Raw genomic sequence first — 24004 nt, 5'->3', positions numbered from 1 at the left:
GAAAAAGGTCATTTTTTATATGTGAAGTTTTTCCAATATAGCTGTTACAAAGAATATCAGGGGAAGGAATTTCATTACCTAATCCTCTGCAAAAGCACCTCTACTTTGAAAGCAATGATATTTAAATGTAAATGATAAACAAACAAACAAAAAAAAAGACAAAAGACAAGGAAGCAAACCTCAGATTCCAAGGAATTCCAAGGAAAGGGACTGTTTATTAAAGTCTGTGCTTAATCCAAGTGGAAAAACAAAACAAAATAAGCAACCCCCTCTGCTACAGGACAACTAACTGTATTGGCCTGACATTTTCTTAACTTTTCTTTGATAAAACTACAGCCACACTTGAGAAAGCTTTCCAGTTCAGAGATTCATTCTATTTCTTGTTGATGCTGCAGTAAATTGTAATTAACAATAAGAAAAACATCAAATACACAGTTTTACATAAAAGCCAAGAAAGATATTAAACGTTTACATTTCCACCTTATAATGATGTTTAGGGGAAAAAAAAAAAAACAACAAACAGGCTATATAAAAGAAGTAACAGTTGCAGAAATGCTACCAATGTAGAACATAAATAAAGGAATATTTTGTTTTCTGGCTTAACACATATGCATCACCTTACAGATAAACATGATTTGCAAGCTAACGTTGGCCCTTTGAAGTTATCACCATACATTTAGGTATGTGTGCTACAGAAATTGTCATTTTTCATCTGTCAGAATTGAAAGATGAAGTCACAGGACAATAGACTAACAGGTCTTACGTAATGCCAGTATAAAGTTTATACCTGGAAAAAAGACAAAGAACAGCAGGTTAAGAAGATTCGTGCCTTCAGTATATGGGGAATTTTCTCTACTTCTGTAATCTGCCTCAAGGTTTCTGGTCTTCCATCAAGTTCCAACATGGTTTCTTTAACAATTTAATTTAAGCATTTAAACTAAAAAGGATTCTGGGGAGTTGGATGATAACACTGACATCTGCTAACATAGCCAAGAAAATCCAACTGAAAAAAAAAACAAACAACGATTTACTCGTGTGAGACTTGCAGACAGTCAGAACACCAATTCAAAACCTGCCAGAGTTTATTAGTGATTATTGCAGAAATATCACTGTCGTTTGAGTTAGAAAACCCTATGTGCATAGATGTTTGCTGAACAAATTTGCTGCAAGTTTTTGGTTACATATATAAAAATAATTGCTTACAGGTCAACAATTTCACATACAGCCATTTCAAATCCTACCTCACAAAAGGAGGAAAGAAATCTACGATTAGCTCACCTAACAGCGGAGGGGGCGGGGAGTTTATTTTTAAGTCCTACAATATGATTTTAATGTTTGCTGAAAAATCATGGGTCTCACAAGAAGTACATGAAGAGTTACTCCTTTCCTGGCATACCGTTTCTTGTGTTTGTGAACCACTGCCAAATCTAACACTGACAGAAGAAACACTTCAGAACTTCAGCATTTTTTAAAGTCTTTCCATTGTTTCAAATATGCTCTTAGAAACAAACAACAATTAACATCCATCATATTATGTTCCCTTTCCCAGGTCACAAACACTGATATTTTTTTAAAAATAGAAGAAATTGTTGTAGCACAAGACTACGTACAGCTACTTTTGTTAATTCAGATGCTAAAATGTAAAATAAAATAGGAACCCAGATCTATTTAGACAATTAAGTGGTCAGACAAAAAAAAAAAAGAAGAAGAAAAAAATGCTAGGCATCCACCCAACAGCTCCCACTGACAAAATATTCAGATTGAGATTTTCAGATAGCCTGTAGCACTAAACCATTTGGCAGCTCTCCTGCCTCAGTTCTCTGTATACAGACAGGCTTAAATCAGGGAATAAGACTACCACAAGTGAGGGATAAACAGAAAAAATAGTCTACATATTTCTTCATGCCGCAACCTAAACCTTCAGAAAGCTCGAATTCAGGCCATCTGAAATAAACAAGCTCCAACGACAAGTAACTAATTTTAGAAATGATATGAAAAACAATAAATTGTTTGGTTGCCTTCTAAAGAAAGACCTACTAGAAAAGCTCACCCATCTGACCCTAAGCACAAGCCATCACTCAATGCCATGTCTACTATCTGAGTTCTTCTCTTAAGTGTGAAACAAACAGAAGATCCCGGTACACTTGGAAATTAAACACTGAAGTTCCACTTTGCATTTTAATTTCCTGATAAGCCACACAAATCAAATTTAACTACGGCAGACAGGTAAACATACATGGCTGGTGCCTGACAATGTCAAGAGATTCCTGCTCCTGTCCTCCGCTGACTAAGTAAAGTGAAACGATGCCAAATAGGAAGGATCCACCAAGCAAGCTGTCAGACGGGGCTGGGCAGCAGCCGAGAGCTCTGGAGGCAGACAAGGTAACCGCTTACCACAAACCAGCAACCCCACGTGCCTGATTTGCTGCTAGTGGCACCGCCACCCCACTGAGGTCGGAAGGGACCTCTAGAAGCTGCTTACTCCAACCTCCTGCCCAACACAAAGCCAAAGAGTCAAAGTGAAGCTGAGTTACTCAGGACGTAGCCCAGTAGTACCTTGAATGCTTCCAAGAACAGCAATGCTGCAACTTCTCAGTAAGGTCCCCCAGTACTTCACCATTCTAATTGGGTTTTATTATTATTTTTTAAATCCCGTAAGAAGTTACTCTGCTGTAATGCGTAACCACTGATTTCTCACCCTTCCAAAATACACTTCCAGGAAGAGTCGAGCTCCACCTTCCCCAGAACACGTGCCAGGTGGCTGAGGACACCAAACAGGCCACCACTCGCCATTGCTCTGCAGGCACTGAGCACCTCGGCCTGGCGGCCCTTCCTCCCTCAGTCACAGGTCACCCCGCTGTGGCCGGCTCTCCCCTCCTGTGGCCCCACACCTCGCAGGCCGAGCACACACAGCACCCGGCTAGGGCTTCTGATCCCATCTGCCAGAACCATGAGCCAAAACCATGAGGTTTAGCTTGGGTCCCACAGTGCCCTTTCCGCCACCCCCCGATTAAAGACCAGAGACAGTACTCACTTCACCAAAGGATGAAGCTCCTCAAGTAACTGATGTGATGGTTTTGGGGTAGGGTTTTTTTTTTTTTTTTTTGACAGCTTACTTCTCTCTCAGCTCAGTAGAAAGGAAATGACTTAACCCAGTCGTCACAGTTGCTGGATGGAATATAACAAAAGCAGTGAAAGGTGCAGATCCACCTCTCTGGCCATTATCTCACTGCACTATCAGATGAACAAACACCTGAGAATTTTACAGAGAAAGCAACACTGGAAACATCCATCTGCACGGTTGTTAGCTGAAACACCAATTTATTTTAGTGCCAAAATAATTTTGTTGCTTGCCACGGCACATTAAGGGAAGTGTTTTTATGAAGATCTATGCAAACATTTTGCAAGGTAAGCGTGTGGGCAGAAGCTACATAATTCCGATATGCCTGTTGCTAGCTTTCAGCCCAACTGCAGCAGCTATTTCAACTAAGGCAGAAACTGGGTGCTGGTGATGTAGTTTTACAGAGCACTCTGCATCCACTGGTCTGCCCTGAATCTCAGCACAGTGAGTTCACCATCAGCACTAAGCCGCTTGAAGTTTCTGACCTGGCACAAGTACCTAAGTAAAATACAATACGAGTGCATTTGGAGTCGTTTTCTGTGGCATTTTCTGCAGCTGCATCCACTGCATGCTGCTTTTCTGGAATAAAAAGATTTTCAGCCAACACTACACACATTTTCAAGGACAGTTATAGGTCGCAATGAGCTGAGCAAACACCAAGAGAAATTTGGCCAAGGAATGGATGATCAAGTCATTTATTTTTACTATATCCAGTCTCACTACGGAAATGAGATGGAAAGTCTCTTTTCATTTTCGCTCTTAGGGGTAAATCCAACCTTCCTGCAGAGTTTATGTTCACATTTTAAACGTGTGCAGCAGACAGTAATTTGTGGAGAACAGATTTCTGATGTTCAGGCAGAGAAGAAAGACACTTCTGGTAGGAGAGGGGAGAGACAGAAAAGACTCACTGCAGTGAAACAGAAAGAAACAGTTTGATCCTTGGTCTGGGAGAATACAGGGATAAAGCAGCAGCAGCTTCTAGAAAGAATTTTCATCAGAACAAGATACTCCGTGAGTGCTTTGTGCCAGCTAACTAAAACAACTGGGGAATTTTGACATAGGACTCCCAATTTCAGTGGGCGATTGCTTTTATTTTTGGGAGGAGGGAGGAGAATAAAAGGAATTCCTTTGATGAGAGCTGCATTGCTAACCACAACCAGGATCATTTTACCTCTATTGCTACAAAGAGGTTACATGCCATGACGAAAAATTCCATGATCTAACAGCTTCTTATTATTTTACAAATAATGCAACCCCAACAAGTTATATATTTGCAGATGGTTTGTTCTGTACATTTCACAGCACTTGATATATAGACAGTGTTCACCATCCAGGCTCCAACAGACGTGCTATTTTGTAACCTTGATGAGACAACCCATGAACTCTTGCACTGAGCTCTTGAAGCAAGTCTGGAGTCATTATATATTTCATTTTTGTGCTCTCACAAAGAAGGTAGAGGCAAAAAACGTGTGTGGGGGGGGGGAGGTAACAACAACAACAAAAAACACAGAAGCACATGTCAGAATTCCAATTTTTTATTTCACCCTTACTTTTTGTTACCTGAAAATACTTATGCATCAGCAGAGAAGCACACAGAAGATGTGTTAATGACCTAGAGGTGAAGCAGATATAAGCTGATATTGCTGTATCTTTAGACCATAACAACTGCAATAAACACTGCACAGAGCATTTTGTTCCAAAGTCAACTTGAAACTTTAAATACAAACATAATTATATTAAAAAAAAAAAAGCCATAATGATATTCTACTGAAGGTTTTATTTATTTTAAGTGGTGAAACCTTTAAAAAGTGTGTGCTAAGTACACAGCCTCCGAGGAACAGCACTGCTGCAAGGCAGACATTAAATGGAAATTACATAATCCTTAAAACACACTACTTCAAATTGCTATTTCGTATTCATGAGAGGGGGAAAACGAGCGAAACACACCAACCTCCATCTCTCTGCGAACACCGATTCGGAAGGTGCGTTACGCTGCAGATGCGGGCAGCAGCGGGACACGGCCGCAGCACTCGGCATCGCAGCGCCAGCTCCGAGCCCTTCCCCGGCTGAAAACCCATCCAAGACCCCGCTCCCAAAGCCAGCAGGCTCCCGACGCGGCCCGCGCTTCCTCGGGGCAGAGCAGAGCCAAGGAGGGCCGAGGCCGAGGCGCTGCCTCCCTCGCTCCCTCCCTGCCTCCTGCCCGGCCTCCCCCGGCTGGGCCCCAGCCGCAGCCGCCGGGCGGGGGCCGTGGGCGGGGGCCGGGCGCTGCGCGGGGCCGTAACGCGATCGTGCCCGGCCCGGCGGGAGCGCCTCAGCCGCCCGCACAAAATGTCCGTGGCCGGGCCTGCTCTGCCGCCACGGGAAAGAGCTTTTTTTTTTTTTTTTAAATAAACGTGCCTCTCCTGAAGTAAAATGGAGGAACCGGGCCTGCCGCACGTCTGGCTCTGGCGCCTGCAGCCGGTGTGCCCAGTGATTGCCCCTCAAGGCCAGCCTGCTCCTGGCAGCCCCCACTGCTTCCCTAAGGCTGCCTCCGGCCCCAGCTGGGCTCCAAGCCCCTTGCTGTCGGTGACCTGGGGAATATAAACTGCACCCAGGAACAGGAGCAAGAGCCCCAGGACCAGTGCTGTACCTTAGCAAAGCCTCGTGTACCAAAACCGGGACCCACCCCCCACCCCCAGAGCAATGCCGCTTCATAACCCCAAATGAAAGGGACTTCATTATCAAGTCATTTCATTTTCAAACTGTATCCATACAGTCCACAATGCAACTACACCACAAAGTCTAAGTTTTCACCTACCCACATGCACAGAAATAACCACAACGAAGCTATGCCTCAAGAAAACACAAAAGCTGATCTTACAGACAAACCCTTTCCCTCTTTTCTAAGACAGCGTTTCTGTAGCATGAAAAAGGCAGCTGCAAGTCAGAGTATTTTCCTGTAAACAAAATAGCCAAGATTTTTACCATTCTGAACATACTGAAATTAGTAAGATGCCATTATCCTACTAGATAAGAGACAAAGACTTGCAGAAAGTAACTAATCAATCATTCTAGTAACAGCACAGTGTACGGAGCGAGGAAAAAAACACGCTGAAAAACATTTTCCAGCAGTAGTAATTTTACTTACTCAACACATTACCAAATGTTATTCTATCAGGAACAGTGAACAGGAAAAAAAAAAAAAAAAAAAAAAAAAAAAGCCCTCAAGGCACCTTGGGAGGGTTGCGTCTTTAGGGCATCAGTAGGACAAGGAGCTCACACTGACTTTCTTCTTACGCGACTTTCATAGGAGGTGGTTTGTGCTTTTGTTGGCTTAACTAAACAGGACTGTGTAAAACGCTGGTAAGGGTGGCAACTCTTCTGCTCCTCTTCCAGGAAAAGACCTTTAGACAGTGTATTCTGTGTCTGCAGAATCGCTTTGTTCGTGTAAAAACACGTCTCACTAGCAACAAAGGCTGCCAGAAACTCGTAACTGTCATCAAGTTCTGGGCCTAGATTTTAAAACATATGTAAGAAGTCAGCAATGGAAATTCAGAGCTGAAGGATCTTTAGATACACAATCCTTAACTCTCAGTTTCTGGTTCTGGTTCCAACTACAAAATGGAAACAATTTCTAATAGGGAGATGTTGAACTGGAGCAGTGCTTTAATGATAAAACCCCAGAATGCAGTAAGGGAGGTCAAATACCACTATGATGGGGGCTTCCAGAAGGCCTAAGACGTGGAAGAGAAATTACAGTAGACTGGATGTTTATAAATATCACCCTTATCTATATTCTAATACATTTAACACCTTCCACCCCCCAAAAAAAAACAAAACAACACACAACAAAACGCTATGGATATTTTTTGACCTTAACCAATAACCACTGTAAGTATCAGAAGCACCAAGAGCAAACTATTTTACCCTTACATTCTAGGCAAAGTAAATTCAGAGTGTTTTTTTTTTTTTTTGTGATGAATCAGAATAAAAATCTTACACAGATGCCTCTGATACTTACAAAATATAACCACTTTCTACACAATATCTTCATTTACTGCAAATGCTGACTTAAATTTGCAAGACCTTATTTCACAGAAAGCAAAACAGTTGTTTTCCTGTATGCATTACATGCAACACCTTCTATTTTTCCCATTATGCAAAACTCTAAATCTTTACTCCCTACGCCCCCCCCCCCCCCCAGCCCCCAAACAAAAGGGTATTACAGCTCTTATCTGTTACTCATCTATTGAATTTATTTCAGAAACAGTTACTTCTGATCTACAACTTGGGATCTGATATCTAAAGTTCAAAGCAAGATCATGATTTCTAACTGTATTTTCTGTTTTACATCATGTTTCTGTATTAAACTCAAGGTAACAGGAAATTCCCCAAATATTCTAAAGTAAACAATCAGTTATTTTTCTTTTAAAATATATTTAATAATGCTTACTCGTTTGGAATAAAATGTATTCAAATTGGTGGTCAGGAGTGGAAAAGCAAGTATGTTTACACATTAAAATTGAAGTTCAAACCACCATAACATGATTACCCTACAGATATTAAATGCTTGCACAACATTGGGAGTGTTGAGTCTTCTCCAGACGGCTGACATAACAGTTCCATCCTCAGCATCTTCTCTGCAGTTGTGCCTCCCTCTCTCCTTTTCTTTACATGTCAACCCTCCTCTCCCATAGGTTGCGTTCTGGTCCCCAGGACCTTTTAATGGTATACTGCACACAAGCACTATATATATATATATATATATATATATATAGAGAGAGAGAGAGAGAGAGAGAGAGAGAGAGAGAGGGGGCACTATATATAAAGAGGGCACTGAAAATACAGTCATCCTGAAGTCTTCAACACAACCCACCACCCTAAAATAAAACATGTCCACATATTGAAGATATTCTCTGCTGGTGCACTGCTTTCCAAGAGAGCAGTTGGAAAATATGACTCTGAAGTTTTATAAGGACACTCACAAATGCCTTCAGTACTTCACTTCAACACAGATTTCATTCCAGCAAAGATTACAGCCAGTCACTGGAGTGGAAAAAAACAAAACTGAACAGATAACCAAAAAAAAAACACCCCAAAACGCTAAGCTCCCAGAACATATTGAAAATGGAGAACAATTATGAAAGATTGGAGTTCTGCTTTCTTCCCCAGACTGTTAGGTCTAAAATGAATCCACTATTTTAGGTTGCTATTTGATCTGTGTATCTCACACAGTTCCCTTTTTTTTTTTTTTTTGTCAAAACAGTTGCATGGAAATTATTGTAATAAATGACAAGTAATGTCAGGAAACATACCAACTTGTAACAAATTTTGTGGTTTCACAATCACAACCTTCTTTGAAAGCTACAGACCACGTATCAAAGAAAAATACATAGCGGAATGGTGATTATCAGCAGAAAAGAGACAAAATAAATTACAGTTAAATGGTTGCACAATAATTACTGTTAAAAAGCGGTACTGAAATGGAAAACATCCTCTAACTTCTTTTCATTGTGCTAAGGTTAGGTGTATACCAAGCCTGACAAAAGCCCTTCTAAACCAACCATCCTTCCAAATGTACTTCATGAGAGAAATGCAATTGTGAACTTCATTCACAGCTTTAATAAGGGCCACTTTAGACACCAATCTGTAATGTAACTGTGCCCAAGTAGTCCTAGTGTGTTATAACTGAAGTGAGTCTAACCAAATGAAGTTATGCCTATGTTACTGCTTTCAAAAACAAAGAAAGTCTTCTGCAACATGCAACTAAATATATTAAAAAAAAAGTTATAATTAAAATATGTTTTTAGAAACTTGCACTCTGCAAATTAAAATAAACAAAAACAATAGCAATTGGGAAATTAGTTTTCACGAGGATAAACTATTTCCTGGTATACCTCCCAAAGCTGCATGCTCTGGACAATAATTAATACTTCCCACTGGAAAGAAAATGCAGTGCAAAAGCATTCAGCAAATCCAACATATTTAGGAGTAAGTGACCCTGTAACAGGCAGTTTATACAAAACCTGTTTTCTAGGATAATATAATGGGTTTGGTAGGTGGAGGAGCGTGGACTGCATACATACTAATGTATAAGCACGGGTACTCCTTGGACCTTGTTGCACATTTCAATGCTATTTTTAGATTATTCTCTCACAGCAACTGCACTGGGAAGATGGCATTTATTTCCATCATGTCCACTGTCAAAAAGTGGGTCTTCTGCTTCAAGTGCAGCAGTTCTTTGGAAAATACATTTAAGTATACTGTATTTAGCTCTCAACTGTATTTCCCCATTCATAGCTATGAGCCAGCTCTGTATAATACACAGAAAAGACCATCCGCATTTCACTTACTAGATTTATGCCCTTTCAAGCTCCTTTTGACTATGTAAAATTGCTTGGATCTGGGAACAGAATATACGCTGCTCCATAAAGATTCTATTGTTTTCTCTGTTCTTCTGAAGCTTGAGTTACCCGAAGAAAACAGAACAAAAGAACTTAGTTGAAGTGACAACTCCTGCCCTGGCCACGAAGCCAATTACCATGGTATTTCTTGGTTCTTACATCTCTCCTACTCTTTTCATTTCAAGTTTTCTCTCCATTCAGGAAGAAAAAAAAAGTCACCACCCATCAAACAAATTGCACAGCAGGCAACAGACCTAGGAAGGCCTGGTTTCCTACAGATGTATGCTTTCTTTTGGTATGCATATTTTCCCAATGCAATTGCTCCCGCTGTCCCCCCATATCCTGTAGGATTTCACTCTCACCATCCTTTGCAGTGCAGCCACTTTTCTACCGACATGCATATTCCTCTAACCACAGCTATCTACCAGTCTCCTTCCCACATCTCCTGGTGCCGAACAATGTCTCGCTGGCTGGATTGCATGTGCATATTGACTTCCCCTCATCAGGCATGACAAGCTTACCAAACACTTCTGATATCCTTCATCTCTGGGGACACGAACACAGATTGAGTCCTTTGAAATCAAAACAGTGGCACATCCACTCCATAATATTACCAAACACCTAACCTTCAAGCTTGCTGATACGTGCAGCTTGTCTTTTAAAGTTTCAGGACCAGAGATTTGCCAAAATCCAAAAATCTTACATACTACATCAGATACAGAAACACTTAACAAAACTGAAGCAAAGGACAGCACTGCAGAAGGAAAAGAACAAAGATGAATGTGGGGACAGGAAGACACAGTTTCTACTCATCCCATTTTTGGGTGAAGGGAGAACGTGCTCACTGTACACTAAGAAGTTACACGGGCAGACTATTGTTCCAGGCAATGAAAAGCAGCGTTCCCAAATGGCTAACACTCCCACTGAGCTCTGCCCACGAGCACCCAATGCTGCCGGCACGCTGCAGCTGCAAGGGGCATTCCCTAGGCCAACACGGTGCTCGGTCCGCCCTCAGCTTTACCATGCTGGACTGGCAAAAAGCGAAGCCAATGGGGAAAGAAATAAAAAAAATAGAAGAAGAAAAAAGCTTTCAGGCAGTAGTTTGACTTCCTGCGGCATGACAGTGCTGCTGAAAAGGGAAAGGTGAGGAGCCGCATGGGTGGTGGTAATGAGCGCAGAACTGGCCTTTCTAGCACACCTCGCTGCTGGGCTTGCTTATCTGTAACATAAACCCACCCTCAGTCTGCTAGTTAGTTATTCGTCTAGCAGATTTTCATGGCAGACATCAATGGAAGCCTATCTGGCTGTAAAGCTGCAGTCCTCAGGAAACTGTATCATCAGTCTTTCCACACTAAGCAAAATAAAATACCTGAACAGAAAATCTTCAAGACAAGTTAGACAGCAAAAACATGTTACTTCACGTTTGATGGCAATATCATTAAACCAAACCCAATGAATGTGTCAATGAAGGCAGCTAGACGCCAGCGCAATGTAACAAAAAGGAGGTGTTAAAGACACTTCTGAATACACAGCAGAGAAGCTGATGTGCCTGGGTGTGTGTGTGAGCGTGATAAAAGGCCTAAGGATTAGCATAGTGATTGTACCAGATGTCTGGCTGAGTCCTCTGCTTGGGACATTGCCTGTAACCAGACCTGTCGGGAAAGAAGGGAGGAACAGCACCTTCCCTTGCCCCCCCCAGAAGCCCACACAGTCCCTAACCCACGTTACAAGTCACCACGCTATTGCCATTAATGGGCATCTCCTTCAACACATCTGTGTCATCCCGAACTCCTGCGATGCTTTTGGCCCAAGCCACACATTCCTCCATTCACTCTTCAACAACAGTATCGCTGTGAGAGGGGCAAGGAACTCCACCTTTTGTTGTGCTTGTAGCATGTCTTTCCTTATGTTGTGGAAAAGAAAAAAAAGTGGTGAAAATGATTCCCTATCAATTTCTTAACATCATTTAAGGTTTGATAGATGACCTTCACATTTCCCTCTCAGTTGTTTTTCCTTTCCCCGACTCAAGAAGCCCATGTCTATTTAGTATTGCATCCCATTAGTACTGCTGGGAGAAGGGAAAAAAAGAATAACAAAAACCCCAACCTTCTACTTTTAATGGGATTGTTGAAATTGTGTTACCAGAGTTATATAATACGCATGTTTATGTATAATCAATGTGCACAGCTGCATAATCACATTTTTAAAAAAACACATATAATGACTCCATAGAATGCTGCTTCAAAATTGGCTTAAGCTTATTTGAGACTGTGCTGATTGCAAGAAGGGAAGTGCTGCCCCTCCTCTCGCATTACTTCACATCTGGTCTCATGGCGAGCTGGAGGGGCTGAAAATCCAGGCCTTTTTTGTAGGGGTTAGTTTTCAGTCAGATCAGCAAGCAAATCTGACCTTCCACCTGGCCACAATTACTAGCTCTGATGCAAAACTGAAAGCATAAACAAAGACAAAGAAGAGGATGGAAGAGAATAATAATAATAATAATGAAGACTTTTAAGACTTTTTAATAACTGTAAGCAGGTAGTTACAATCTAAAGTTAGATCTTCACAATGAAGAGCTGTTCAGAAAACTACCCAAGATCTCCCAGAATGTTAATACCTACTTTTGAGTCTGTTTCCCCCCATCAGAATTAAATCCCATTGCACTTAGTGTAGTATTTTGTCTTCCAGACATTCAGTAGTGCTACAGCAAGTCTACGAGCCCTGTATCCTCTACAAGTTTCATCACTGTCCACTCCCCTTTCCAAATCATTCCTGAACACACAAAATGGAACAGGCCCTGCCACTTGCTTCCCAAGAAGCTGTTAGTACCTTTCCACTGTACAAATAACTGCAAATTTCTTACTTTTTCCCCTCATTTCTTTTGTATCCATTATTGACACACGATAGAATTATCCCCCTACCTTTTTTCCTTTTTTGGGTGGGGGGGCTTTTTGGCCTTTTGTTCTTTTCAGTGGACATAAATATTTCCTAACTTCAAGACGACTTCATGAACTGGATACTGCTAACCAAATACCTGTTGTTCCTTGAAAGTCTAACAAGAAAGGTATGACCTCTGCTTATACAAGTTGCATGCCTGCTCCCCAGTCTGTGCATATGTGTGTGCAAATACTTGCATATACACATCATAGTTCATTAGACCAGTTGGCCTAGTTCTGAATATCTCACGCCTATAATACTCAGTATTACCATCACGTCTGCCACCTTCACTTTCTCTCTCAGAGAACACAGATTTAAAATAGTAATGTGAGCAGAAAGCAAATTCATAGTGATTCCCCTTAAAACTCTTGACCCTGGTAATTTGTGTGACAAATTACGCATTCCAACACTTGGTTAATGCTTTGCAGCAGACAGAAGTTCGTTAGCAGACTCATAAAAACAAGAAAAAAAAATGACCAAACAAACCAACAAAAACAGACAGGGGTGAAAATTATTTACCATTAGCCAGAATACTAAAGACCGAGAAAAATTCTGAATCCTGGTGACTCTGCAGACAGAGGGGGAAAAAAAGAAAAGTTATGCTAGCAGCTCAACTATTTTCAAAGCCAGAGCAAGTGGCAAAGCCAGTATGGAGGACAGCGAGTTTCCAGTTAGTTCAGAAGAGTAACCGAGCGAGAACAGTGCCTTCCCCTCAAGTCCTGTCTGAAATGCAGTTGGTAGAGTTACTTAAAACTTGGAAGCTTCCTTCCCTCAGGAAGATCACATAACGCTTGTTAGATGAATTCTCTTGAATACATTCAGGCACAGCTCTGCAAACAACCAGGTAGATTTAAGAGCTCCCTTCTCTCCCTTCCTTCCCTCTCGCAAAAGCGCAGACTCACCCTGCCTCCTTTTGCACCAGCTCTGGTTCATCACGTCTTTCCGCAAGTCATTTTAACTTGCTAATCCAGAAGTAACACGCTGATTCTCCCTCTGGCTGGGTTAGTTGTCTGCTGTACTAGCGGCCTGAATTAACTTAGAGGGGTACGACAAATGCTAGCCCAGGTTAATGGCACGGTAGATGGAGGAGGTAGAGGATCCGTTCACACAACAGCGAAAATATTTCAGAGACACAGCTCCCTTACTCATCCAACTTGAAACTAACCAACAGAAATTGCAACTGACATGGCAGCAGGCCTGAAAAAATTAAGAATGAAAGGCTAAACTGAAAGATAATATTCTGAGAAATTCAGAAGGAGAGGTAATGAAAAGCAAAGGGTTTAAGGAGGAATGAATACCTAGGGAATACCCAGATTTGTCTAGGCTGAAAGAGGTTTCAGCAAAAAAGAGGTTTCTACCAACTGAAGCCAGATTTACAGAGACACAGAATGGTGGAAAGCAACCCCTGGAGATTGCCCAGTGCTCACAGCGGGGTGAGCTGCCCCACACTGCCCAGAGGCATGTTCGGTCACGTTCTGGGTATCCCTAAGATGGAAAACTCCTCAGCCCCCCCGCCAACCTGAGCCATTGTTTGAGCAACCTCACAGGCTTTAAAGAATAAGCACAGAAGTGTTTCTGATGCTTAAATGGAATTTCCTTTATTGTACTTTGTGCCCTGCCACTGACCACCACTGAGAAGACTCCGGGGCTATCTCCTTTACGCTCTGCTCTCCCCTCAGGTATTGACACAGGCTGGTAGGACACCCCTGAGCACTCTTCTCCAGGCTGAGCTATTCCAGCTCTCTCAGCCCTGCCTCACACACAGGTCCTCCAGTCCCTTAGCACCACCAGGGCCCTTCACTAGCCACCGTCTGTCATGTACGGGGAACACAGATAGGTCTTCCTGGTGCCGAGACAAAGGAACAACGATGCTCCTCGACCTGCTGGCAACACTTCCCAGCGCAGCCCAGTACACCACTCACCTGCGTTGCTGCACACACACCTTGCTGGCGTATGGTCCACTTGTCCACAGGGACCCCAGGGCCCTTCTGTTAGGCCAGTCCCCAGCCTGTACCACCGCAGGATCTCAGTGGGACAGTGGCCTCTGATTTCTCCTGTTTGTTCCCAGTACATCCCACAGTACGTGGCACGTGGAGTCAAATCAAAATACGCAAATACAAGCAGCAAAATGCGTGGAGGGAACCAGCATCCTGACAAAACTTCAGCAGTGGAAACCTCCTATCACACTGTGCTGAGGTCAGAGATGCTGGAGTGAGAAACAAAAAATGACAACAGTGGAAAGCAAACTACTTCCTGGGAGGAAAAGCACAGACAGAAGGAAAGAGGTGCGATGCAGTACTAAATGGAGAACCATGAGCAGTTCTCAGGGGGAAGGAAGCACCCAGTGCCCACCCCACCCCCTCCTGTGTTGCAGAGTTCAAATCCATCCAACCTTCCTCGCTGTCCCACTGTCTTGTCTCCTTCTGCCCGAGCCCTCCTGCCCCAAGCCCTGTTTCTGCTCTTTCAGATCCTCTGGAGACTGTCACCTGTATTTGCAGTTCACTCAGAGCTTCTTTTCTCAATTTCTGAAAAAAAAAAAAAATACCTTTAGTAGTACGCTACATAAACTCAATATTTAAAATTTGGGCCCAAATTCTTTGAAGCAAAATTATCTTGGTTGTAACCTTTTTTACAGAACAAAAGGCCATCACAGGCTCTTACGCTGAGTAAATCGCTGTTTCTACAACCTGTGCTCATAGGCCTATTCTCATATAAGTAAATTTCAGTATCAACAAGCAACTGATTAAAACCAATGCTATCAGAACAGTAGGAAGAAAAAAGCAGCGCCAAGGAAGATGTAAAATTACACACTTTTATATCTTAATAGCTCGTGAAGACATTTTCAATTAAAACCAGAACTCTTCAGAATACTAAGATAGTGTATAGAAACATGCTGTGGATACATAAACATATTTAATGTCTCCAGTAGCTTCGGGTTATTGGGATTTAGGGAGAAGCTGCCACAGAGTGGTGTAATTCCACAGCTGCCTGCTGCAGACTGTCTCATGCTTTCCTCCGGAGTGCTAATGCTGGCCATTGCTGGGAGCAAAACACTTGAGACTGGTTTCTTTATCTGTACCATTCTTCTTTTGCTAGTGCACTGTCATTCCGTGTGTTTTTATTTGGTTATTTTTTCTGTGACCAACTCACCTTTGAAATTACAAGCCAGCAGATTAAAAGATACCCACAAAGAACCACTGAGAAAGGAAGTCACAGACCTTGGTGCAGCGGACAGGCTGAACGCTACAGATGCTTGCTGACAAAGGCATTCTCACACCGCTTCACCACCTCGTCCCTCCACCTCTGTTCCCCTCCATAGATTTCTAAGACCATCACCTGAACTATTCCGAAGCGGCATAAATATTATACAACGGCATCTGAAACTCTGAGAAAAAGTTTACCAATGCCATGTCTGCAGCAGAACCCCTGCCTGAGGAATGCACAGCTGCCGAGCAGATGTGTAATTTCAGCATTTAGATTACATTATTTCAAGGGTGATTTTTTTTTTTTACTAGATGTTTTCAGATTTTCTATTTCCATCTGTTTTTTGACCTCCCTCAGTTTAGTCCCCTCCTTTCTGTTTTAGTTCATTACGCCAAAATAATTTTCTAAATTAGAAACATCTCTGCATTTAAAAACTTGTGAATTTGAAGAGAGGTGGGGGAGTGAAGCAGGGCCAGGGGCGGAACAAAAACAGACAGTTCAACGGAGGCTCGGGTTTGAATAAAAACTGTCCTGTCTGGGTCGGCTTTTATTTCACAGTTCCTGGTTCAACCCAAATTGGCAAGTCTCTCTCACTGCATTCCTTCCATGAAATTTTAAGAGCAGGAAACTAAAGAATATCAGCTATATGGGAATGTTCCTGCACTTCGCCATAGTCCTCTGCCCTAACTTTTCGGTAGGAAAGCATTCCAATCCCTCATTCTTTCTAAAAACAGTATTAAACAAACTATAATTGTAATTAAAAAAAAAAAAAAAAGTAACTCACCACGTACCAAAACAGTGTTACAAAACATTAAGATCCGCATAAACCAATACCAGTGGCTGTCAACTTCAATTACTTCAGTGAAGATCTGATTCATGCAAAAGTTGCACCAAGATACGGAAATGGAGTCAACACGGTTCAAAAAACAATTTCATTCAGCTAACCAAAGCAGAAGACCAAGGCATCAATGATACCTCGATACAGTCATGCTTAAATTTGGGTACACAATAAGAGTTTTAAAGAGAAATTATCACTAATAGGATCACTGGTTCAGCTTGGAAAATGTGACAGACATGGCCCCAAAAATCACAATGAAAATTGATAGGTTTAAGTTCACAAGAACGATTTGCCACTGATTTCCAGTCAAGTTTGGAAGTTTGGGATCAGGCTCTTACATGGGAGGTGTGAAGGCGCATGAACGTGGTTTTTTTTTCCTCCCTCAAATCAAGAAAAAGTGGTTAATAATTAACACTGTAAAGGCAAGAGACTTCAGGAAAAGCAAATACAGAAAATTTTAATGGCTGCAACAGTGAAAAGGAAATAGTTTCCACAAACCAGGTCTGTATTCTGGACTTCTGAGACTTCCTTTGATATATTCCCAACTTATGCCTGCTACATCTGCTTGTATTTGTATCAGCCAAAACTCAGGAAGATTGACCCTTCTTTTCTCTCCTGTACCATGGTGAACTGAGGGAATATGGCCAAAGAATTGCTAGCTCCTTCCACATTTTATGCTAAGGAAGTTGACTGAAGCCACCATGAAAAACAATTATCTGAAGAAACATGGAGAAAATGTGATTTCAAACTTCTGTAAAAAAAAAAGTTGCTGCTGTTATAAGGTATCGTAGAAATTAAGCCACGATACTGTTGATCTGCACCAATACTACTGACTTTTCCCCCTTTTAATGTACAGCCAACCTACCACATAATAAAACTCACATTTAAAGCTACCACATTTTCATCTCTATTTTGGGAAATTCCATTTGGGGCAGAAAGAAGTATCAGAGCACTGAACCGCACGCTGCAGGTACCACACCCCACCAACTATTACTTCACAGATTTTATCGTGTAAAAGTATTTAAATAAGTATTTAAATAATGCACATATCCCTCACGCTATTCAGGACGCCGTTTCCCCCAGCGAACACAAAGACTGATAAGTTCAGTGCATGCAATCCCAGCGATGAGCTCACAGGAAGCGCTCCATCAAGCCAGCCCATTTCACTGCAACACATCCCATAGGGAGAAACTCTGAGGCAGAACACACTGGACCTTAACTAAGGCTTGGGTGTTGCTTCTGCTTTTACTTACACAACCTATGCATTTTAACGCAATCACAAACTAGAACTGATTTTCCTGCTTTAATACTTGTTTTTATTTAACAGACCATCATGTAACAGTCCAGCTGAGTGAAACGCACGTGACTCAAATGAAATAGGAGGGCAACTACATGACACTACATGACAGAAAAAGGCGAGGAGTAATCTGACAGATAATATATAAATCTAACAGATAATGATCATATCGTCCACAGCATCCTCATACAGCTGAAACAACGGTGTCACAAACAGAAGCTAACACATCTTATCTCTACCGTAACACGAATGAAGTCTTCCACCCTCTCAATCCACCCCAACTACGACAACAGTAGTTGCTCCCCCGTCGTCAGATCCTCCAGAGGTTGCACCCCACTGCCTCACGGATCGGGACACCATCTCTCAGAGAAACCAAAGGAACCTGAAATTCACCCTGCCTACAGAAGAACTAAATTCTCAATATTGAAGACCAGGGTGAAAATCGCTTTTGGGGGGTGGCGGCACAAAATAAATACGCAGAGTACAAAGGACTGAGCATACATCTCTGCACTGAGCCCCTCACAAAATGGCTACTGGGTGCATATCATTAAGAATATTAAGAATGCAAACATGATGTTTGCTCTCCAATTAAGATAAATGAGGTGACTACTTCAACTTTTTGCCCTATTTCAAGGATCACCTACTACAATCTCCATATAATTTTTTTAGGATACAATATAGCAGGCTAAATTTTGCGTTTGTTTTTAAACAGTTTTTGAATAAATAAAGCCGTCTGAGAAAATCAACCACTCTACAGACCTTGCTGCGATTTTTAAGTGTTACAAGAAAGAGAGAAGAAATTCCCTGCTTTCCCTTTAAAGTGCTAACTGTTTTAGAAGGCACAGAAACTCCATGACATCATCATGACTAGGGATAATCAGCAAGAGTTTGGTAAAGCAACTGCAGAAGATTTTGCAGATCTTGTTCAAGAAAGAAAAAAAACCACTAAATCATAAGCTAGAGGCAAGTTTGCTGTCCAATTTAAGCACACACAGTCTCCCCACCCCCAAACCCTGAATTTCGGGAATGTTAATGAGTGAAACAAGGCTCTAAGCACTCCATCAATGCTTAGAGTCCATGTAACTGCTCTGAAGTGATCCATCTTCAAATTACCACGACCCTTCCATGATTTATTGACAGAAACTATTAAGGTACATGAAGCAAAACCCAGGCACTGAAGACATGCTCTTTTACACAAGACACAAACAAACTGGGGAACCAAGAAATACCAGAAGCTTTCCCAAACACCCAGACAGACAAGGCTTGAGCTGATGCTTGCCAAACACAGGAGAGAGGTCCCCATGTGTTAATACACCCTGTCACATCCTGCCTCGTCTCATTTATCCACCCAGCTGACTGAAGAAGTTACAGAGCTCCACATGTCAGACATTTACCTGCCATTGGAACAAGGCGCTGTCCTCATGAGAGAAGTTACCAGCCACAAGGAAACAAAGAGCTTGTTTTTTTCCTTTTTCGTTTTTAAGGACTTTGGAGAAGATGAGTTTGGTCCTTTTGAAAGTCTGACTATACCAAAACCAGTGCAAGCACCAGGATCACCCGTTCTTTGATCCCTTCAATGAAGGGGATGTAGTCAAACCCTTAACTGTACCCGTGACACATTTGTGCCTGACACTGCTCTGGAAAGCTGCAGAAGTTCTTAGTTATATTGACTGATGCACAATTCAAGAGAGATTCCATTAATTCAGAGTTAATACCATTATTTTCAATGCAATTTATTCTTTTAAAATATAAATATATTCTGCATTGGTTTTTCATAAAATTTTAAGTTAGGGAATATTCAAGCAAGTCCTTCCCTGCTTTTTTTTTTTTTTTTTTTTAATACATCACGCAGCCATGTGATCTCTATACTTCTTCTTAGAGAACAAATACAACATGACCGCCATTCCTAATTTTAAACCAAGAAAAAAAAACCATCAAGCCATCCATCAACTGCTTGCGTTTCAGGACTGCAGGAAGCAGACAGAACCGCGCACTGGTTCCTCAGAGCACTTTTCGCAGTGCAACCCTCCATGGCATTTCACACCACAGCAATACTCATCTACAGCAAATGTCCATTTTAAAAGAAGTTAGCAGACTTGGTGCACTGCACTTCTGAGAAAGCACCACAGTCAATCCCAAATGGGATCAAAATTTGGCTGGCCCTAACTTGTAGTAGTTCAATAAGCATGCCAACTACTACACAGAATACGGCTATTGACTTTGGTTACATCGGCTTTAGACCCTTCATTCCTGAACGCTGGCACCCAGAAAAAGTACATTTATTGCTTACGGTACAACATTATGTATTTGTAATTCTCCTAACAAAGCATTAAGTTCTCACTGCAAGGGTCTTGATGAGCACCGCACCATCAAACCCACTGGGAGATGGATCCCACATGTTGGCTTTAGGAAGCTCTACTTGATCAGTGAATTCCAAGCTGCGGGGTGTTCCTTGCTAGCCATTTACCAACAGCTGCCCTCTCTGCTTTGTGCAGGGGCTGCACCCAGTAACAACTAGGGGTCCCTTCCAAACTAAACAACTTCACGATTTCAGAGGTTAAGACTCAGGTCCGGCCACATAAACTCACTGTCCCTGGAAGAGAGCTGCCAATGGGACACGTGAAAACCTGGCAGCTGAAACTCATGGCTGCACGAGAAGGTCCTCCACAAAACCTCCCATCCAAAGCCCACCGGGGCGCGCGCGTCCCTTCGCACCCACAAAACCCAGGGGCAGCGACACCACAAACCAGCCACCCCTAAGGAAGCACCAGACAGACAGCAACAACACCCTGCCTCCCGCCGACACCTGCTGTCAACGAGAACTCGATCAGGCTGCTACAAATGCCACGACACGGGGGTTCCAGCGGATAGAGACGAAAACGAAGCATTTCAACGTGCGATGGCTTCACGCAGGTTTGTATTTGAGGACGAGGCTCCGCCACAAGCCACCCAACGAGCCCTTCCCTTCCTAGGGCCAGCAGGCCCCGAAGAGCCACAGAGCGCGGCCGGGGACGGGCTGCCAGCAACCCGGGCCCGTCGGGGGGCGCGGGGAGCCCGACCCGCAGGGGCGAGGGCCCCACGGACCCACAGCGACCGCGGCCTGGGCCCGCCGCGACCCCCCGCGCTGCCGAGCCAAGGCGAAACTGCGAGGGAAGGAGGAAAGGAGGGAGGGAGGGAGGCGCCATGGCAGCGCCTCAGCCTCCCGAGGCGCGGTGCCCGGCCCCACATCGGGCTCGGGGCTCGGCGGGCGGGCAGGGCCCGGCGGCACGGAGGAACGAAGGGAAGGCGATGGAGGCCCTCGGGCGGCCCCCAGGCCCCCGCAGGAGCTGTCCCGGGCCACGGGCAGCGCCCCCAGCGCCGCGGCGGGGCGGGAGCGGCCGATCGGCGGCGCCAAGGCACCGGGACGGGGACGGGGACGGGGACGGGACGGGACGGGACGGGACGGGGCGCTCCGGCGGCAGCCGCGACCCCGCACTCACCGTCGCTGCGGGCTCCTCATCCTCCGCGGGCGGGCTGCGGGCGGAGGTTGGCGCTGCCCCGCAGGCCGCGCCGGGGCCCCGCGGCTCCGCCGAGACGGGTGCGCAGCGGCAGCCGCGCGTCGGGACGGGTCGGGCCGGGCCGGGCCGGGCCGGAGGGGAGGGGAGGGGAGGGGGGAGCGGGGCGGGGCGGGGCGGGTCGGGCTCGGCGCAGGCTCGGTGCCGGGCGGGCGCTCCCGGCGCGGGGCGGGGCCGCGGCCGGCCGCGTGCACGGCGCGAGGGAGGGAGAGGGGCGGCGGGGGCGCGCGCAGCCCGACGGCCAACGGCCGCCTCGCGCCGCCCCCGCCCTCAGGCGGCGGCTGAGGGGCGCCGGGCGCGAGCCTCACCCCCACCTCGCCCCCCCCCACTTCCCGCCTCAGCGCGCGGGGCAGCCGTTGGGCGGTGGCGGCCGTTGGGGCCCCTCAGAGCGGCGGCCGCCCCGCTCCTCCTCCTCCTCCTCCTCCTCCGCCCCGTCCCTCCCCACGGGCTCCCCGGGATAACGTTGGCCGGGAGGAACCGGCCGGGCCTGCTTTTCCTCCCCTGGAGCCCCTCCTCGGGCGGCAGCGTGGGCCGCGGCACAACGCCGCCTCAGCCGGCTGGGCGCTGCGCCACGGGCCCCGCCGCCCCCTCAGCGCTAGGAGCGGCCGCCGGCTGCAGGAGGGAGTTCCCGGCCGGACCCGCGGAGGAGGCGGTGCGGGGGACGAGCACGGCAGCTTGTGCTTGAGGCTAGTTGAGGGGGGCCTGCGTGCGAGGGCGGGCGGGCGGCGAGCAGCTGCGTGTGGAGAAGTGAACGGCTCGAACGGGCCTTCTGGCTCTTTGGGAAAATGGCGCTGGGAAATTTGACGCTCCAGTGACGCTGCGAGGGATGAGAGTGCCGCTGCAAAGACCAGAATTGTTCGCTTTCCTCCATTTCCTGTGTCTCTAAAGGAATAAGCCCGGTTAGTTAGATCGGAATACATTATAACTCCTGCAACGAGCTTCTTTGCTCGCTGATAAGTCTGCTAAAGGCCATGATTTGCATTGCATTTCCAAGCTCCTCGTCATTAGGGCGAATTACCAAAGTAACAATTCGTCTGTCTGTCTTCAAGGGATGTCTCCCAAGAGCAGTGCAAAAGGAGCCTTAATGATAGTATGCTATATGACAAGGAGGCTGCACAGTTCCCACCCTGCCTGCTGTTTTTAATTCTTCACTCAGCAGAGTGGCAGCGGTTGTGTTGTTGACATGGTCTTGATTTTCAGTTGTCCCATTATGTGGTTCTTCTGCATCAAGAACTTCGTACGCGAAGCCAGCTATGGGGGCATATGGATAACAAAAACCTACTGACTTTTCCTTTGCTGTAGCCCCAAACACCCTTTAATGGTAAGCAATTGCTAGTGTCAAGATGCCTGCCCAGATAAACTGTTTCTACAGAGTAACCAATTGAGAACCAATTCACTCAGGGATGCCGAACAGCCACATGTGCATATATTGTGGGAAACACTGGTTTGCCCACTGTGATGGCCTCTCCACAGCCCAGCTGCAGTTTGCATGCTTGTTTCAGATAGGATCTGTATTGTGTGCTCCACTCTAGAGATGGCACCTCAGCGCTCTCACATTCATTACAGTTCACATGCATCATACACACAGATTGTTAGGCAAGTGCTTAGCCTGCACACCATCCCATATAGCAAAACAAAAGAGGAAATGTAATTTCAAACCTATCGCCTTTGCAGACTCTTTTAAAAAGCAGACAATTAAAGGCACACCCAGTAACTGTAGGTGGCCAGATACTACAGTGAGCAGCATTTAAAAATACAGGTCTTGCCTTACTAGACTTTTGGAAAAAGAATTCTGATGATCCAGAAAAATCCGTCAGTGTCCAAAACAAAGACAGCCTGCAAGAAAGAAAAGATCACGGTGTTCATGCCAAGCAATACAGAACCTTTATGCTTATGTTTATAATTTCAAAGGAAAATATGAGTCTGCTGTTCCTCCACTCTGTCTACTATCAGATTATAGCAACAGAATAGACACTCAATATGGAAGAAGAATGCAACATGCGTGTGTGTGCTCCCAAGCAGAACCAAAGCTGTTAGAGCTAGCATCTCTTTAAATAATGATCTGTGTGGTAATACAGTGTTGGGCTTTTCAGATGCTAGATAGTGATTTGAATCCAGTGTGCCTGGATTTGGCAAAAGCCACTAGCCTTGAAATTTGATCGAAACAAATCTATTTCGAACCTTGTACAAAATAGATTGTTTTTAACCACTCTCTAATAAGTAAATTTGCAAATCACAGAAATTACTCTCTCAGCTGCTACTTTTTAAGTCACTCAGGCACTGAAGTGGTATCACTCAAGTGATAGCCCGTTAGGTCAGAAATAATGTTGCTGAGAATGAGGTTTTCATTGCCATACCAGTGTATCTTTTTTTGCATTGGTAAGGAGTATCGGGCTGTGTAAATACTAGTCTTAATCACAAAATAAATTCAGTAAAAGTAAACTACGTTATCATAATATAAGGGCTATAGGAGACAGAGCTGAATCTTGATGTAAAATGATGAATCAGAACAACCTTAAAAGGTATTTGGATCGCAAGATTGTGAGGGATGTCTGATGAAACATCGTGTGGAAAGTACTGGCATCTTTCAAAACAGTGCAGAACTTACAGTATGGTTCCAATTTTGTATAGGTATAAACTGATTTTTTGAAATGTATGGATTAACAACAA

At 44.3% G+C, this 24004-nt stretch overlaps 1 protein-coding gene across 2 annotated transcripts in view; it reads right to left on the bottom strand.

The window, feature by feature from the left end:
• BMPR1A (bone morphogenetic protein receptor type 1A) overlaps positions 1 to 21405 on the bottom strand; it is an 82007-nt gene extending 60602 nt beyond the window's left edge. Inside the window, exons 1-2 of one of the 2 annotated variants that reach the window (XM_084289782.1) lie at positions 21260 to 21272; positions 14928 to 14966 (exon numbers count right to left, since the gene is read on the bottom strand). The gene's annotated coding sequence lies outside the window, so the exon portion shown is untranslated. Of the gene's footprint in view, positions 1 to 14927; positions 14967 to 21259 lie in introns of both variants that reach the window. The other variant, XM_084289781.1, reaches the window with a different exon arrangement.
• Between the last annotated feature and the right edge of the window lie 2599 nt (positions 21406 to 24004).

This window comes from Netta rufina (genome assembly GCF_964035555.1).
Source record: "Netta rufina genome assembly, chromosome: 7".
Lineage (NCBI taxonomy): Eukaryota > Metazoa > Chordata > Aves > Anseriformes > Anatidae > Netta > Netta rufina.
Note: the sequence above shows the minus strand (reverse complement) of the source record. Positions and strands in the feature narration are given on the sequence as shown.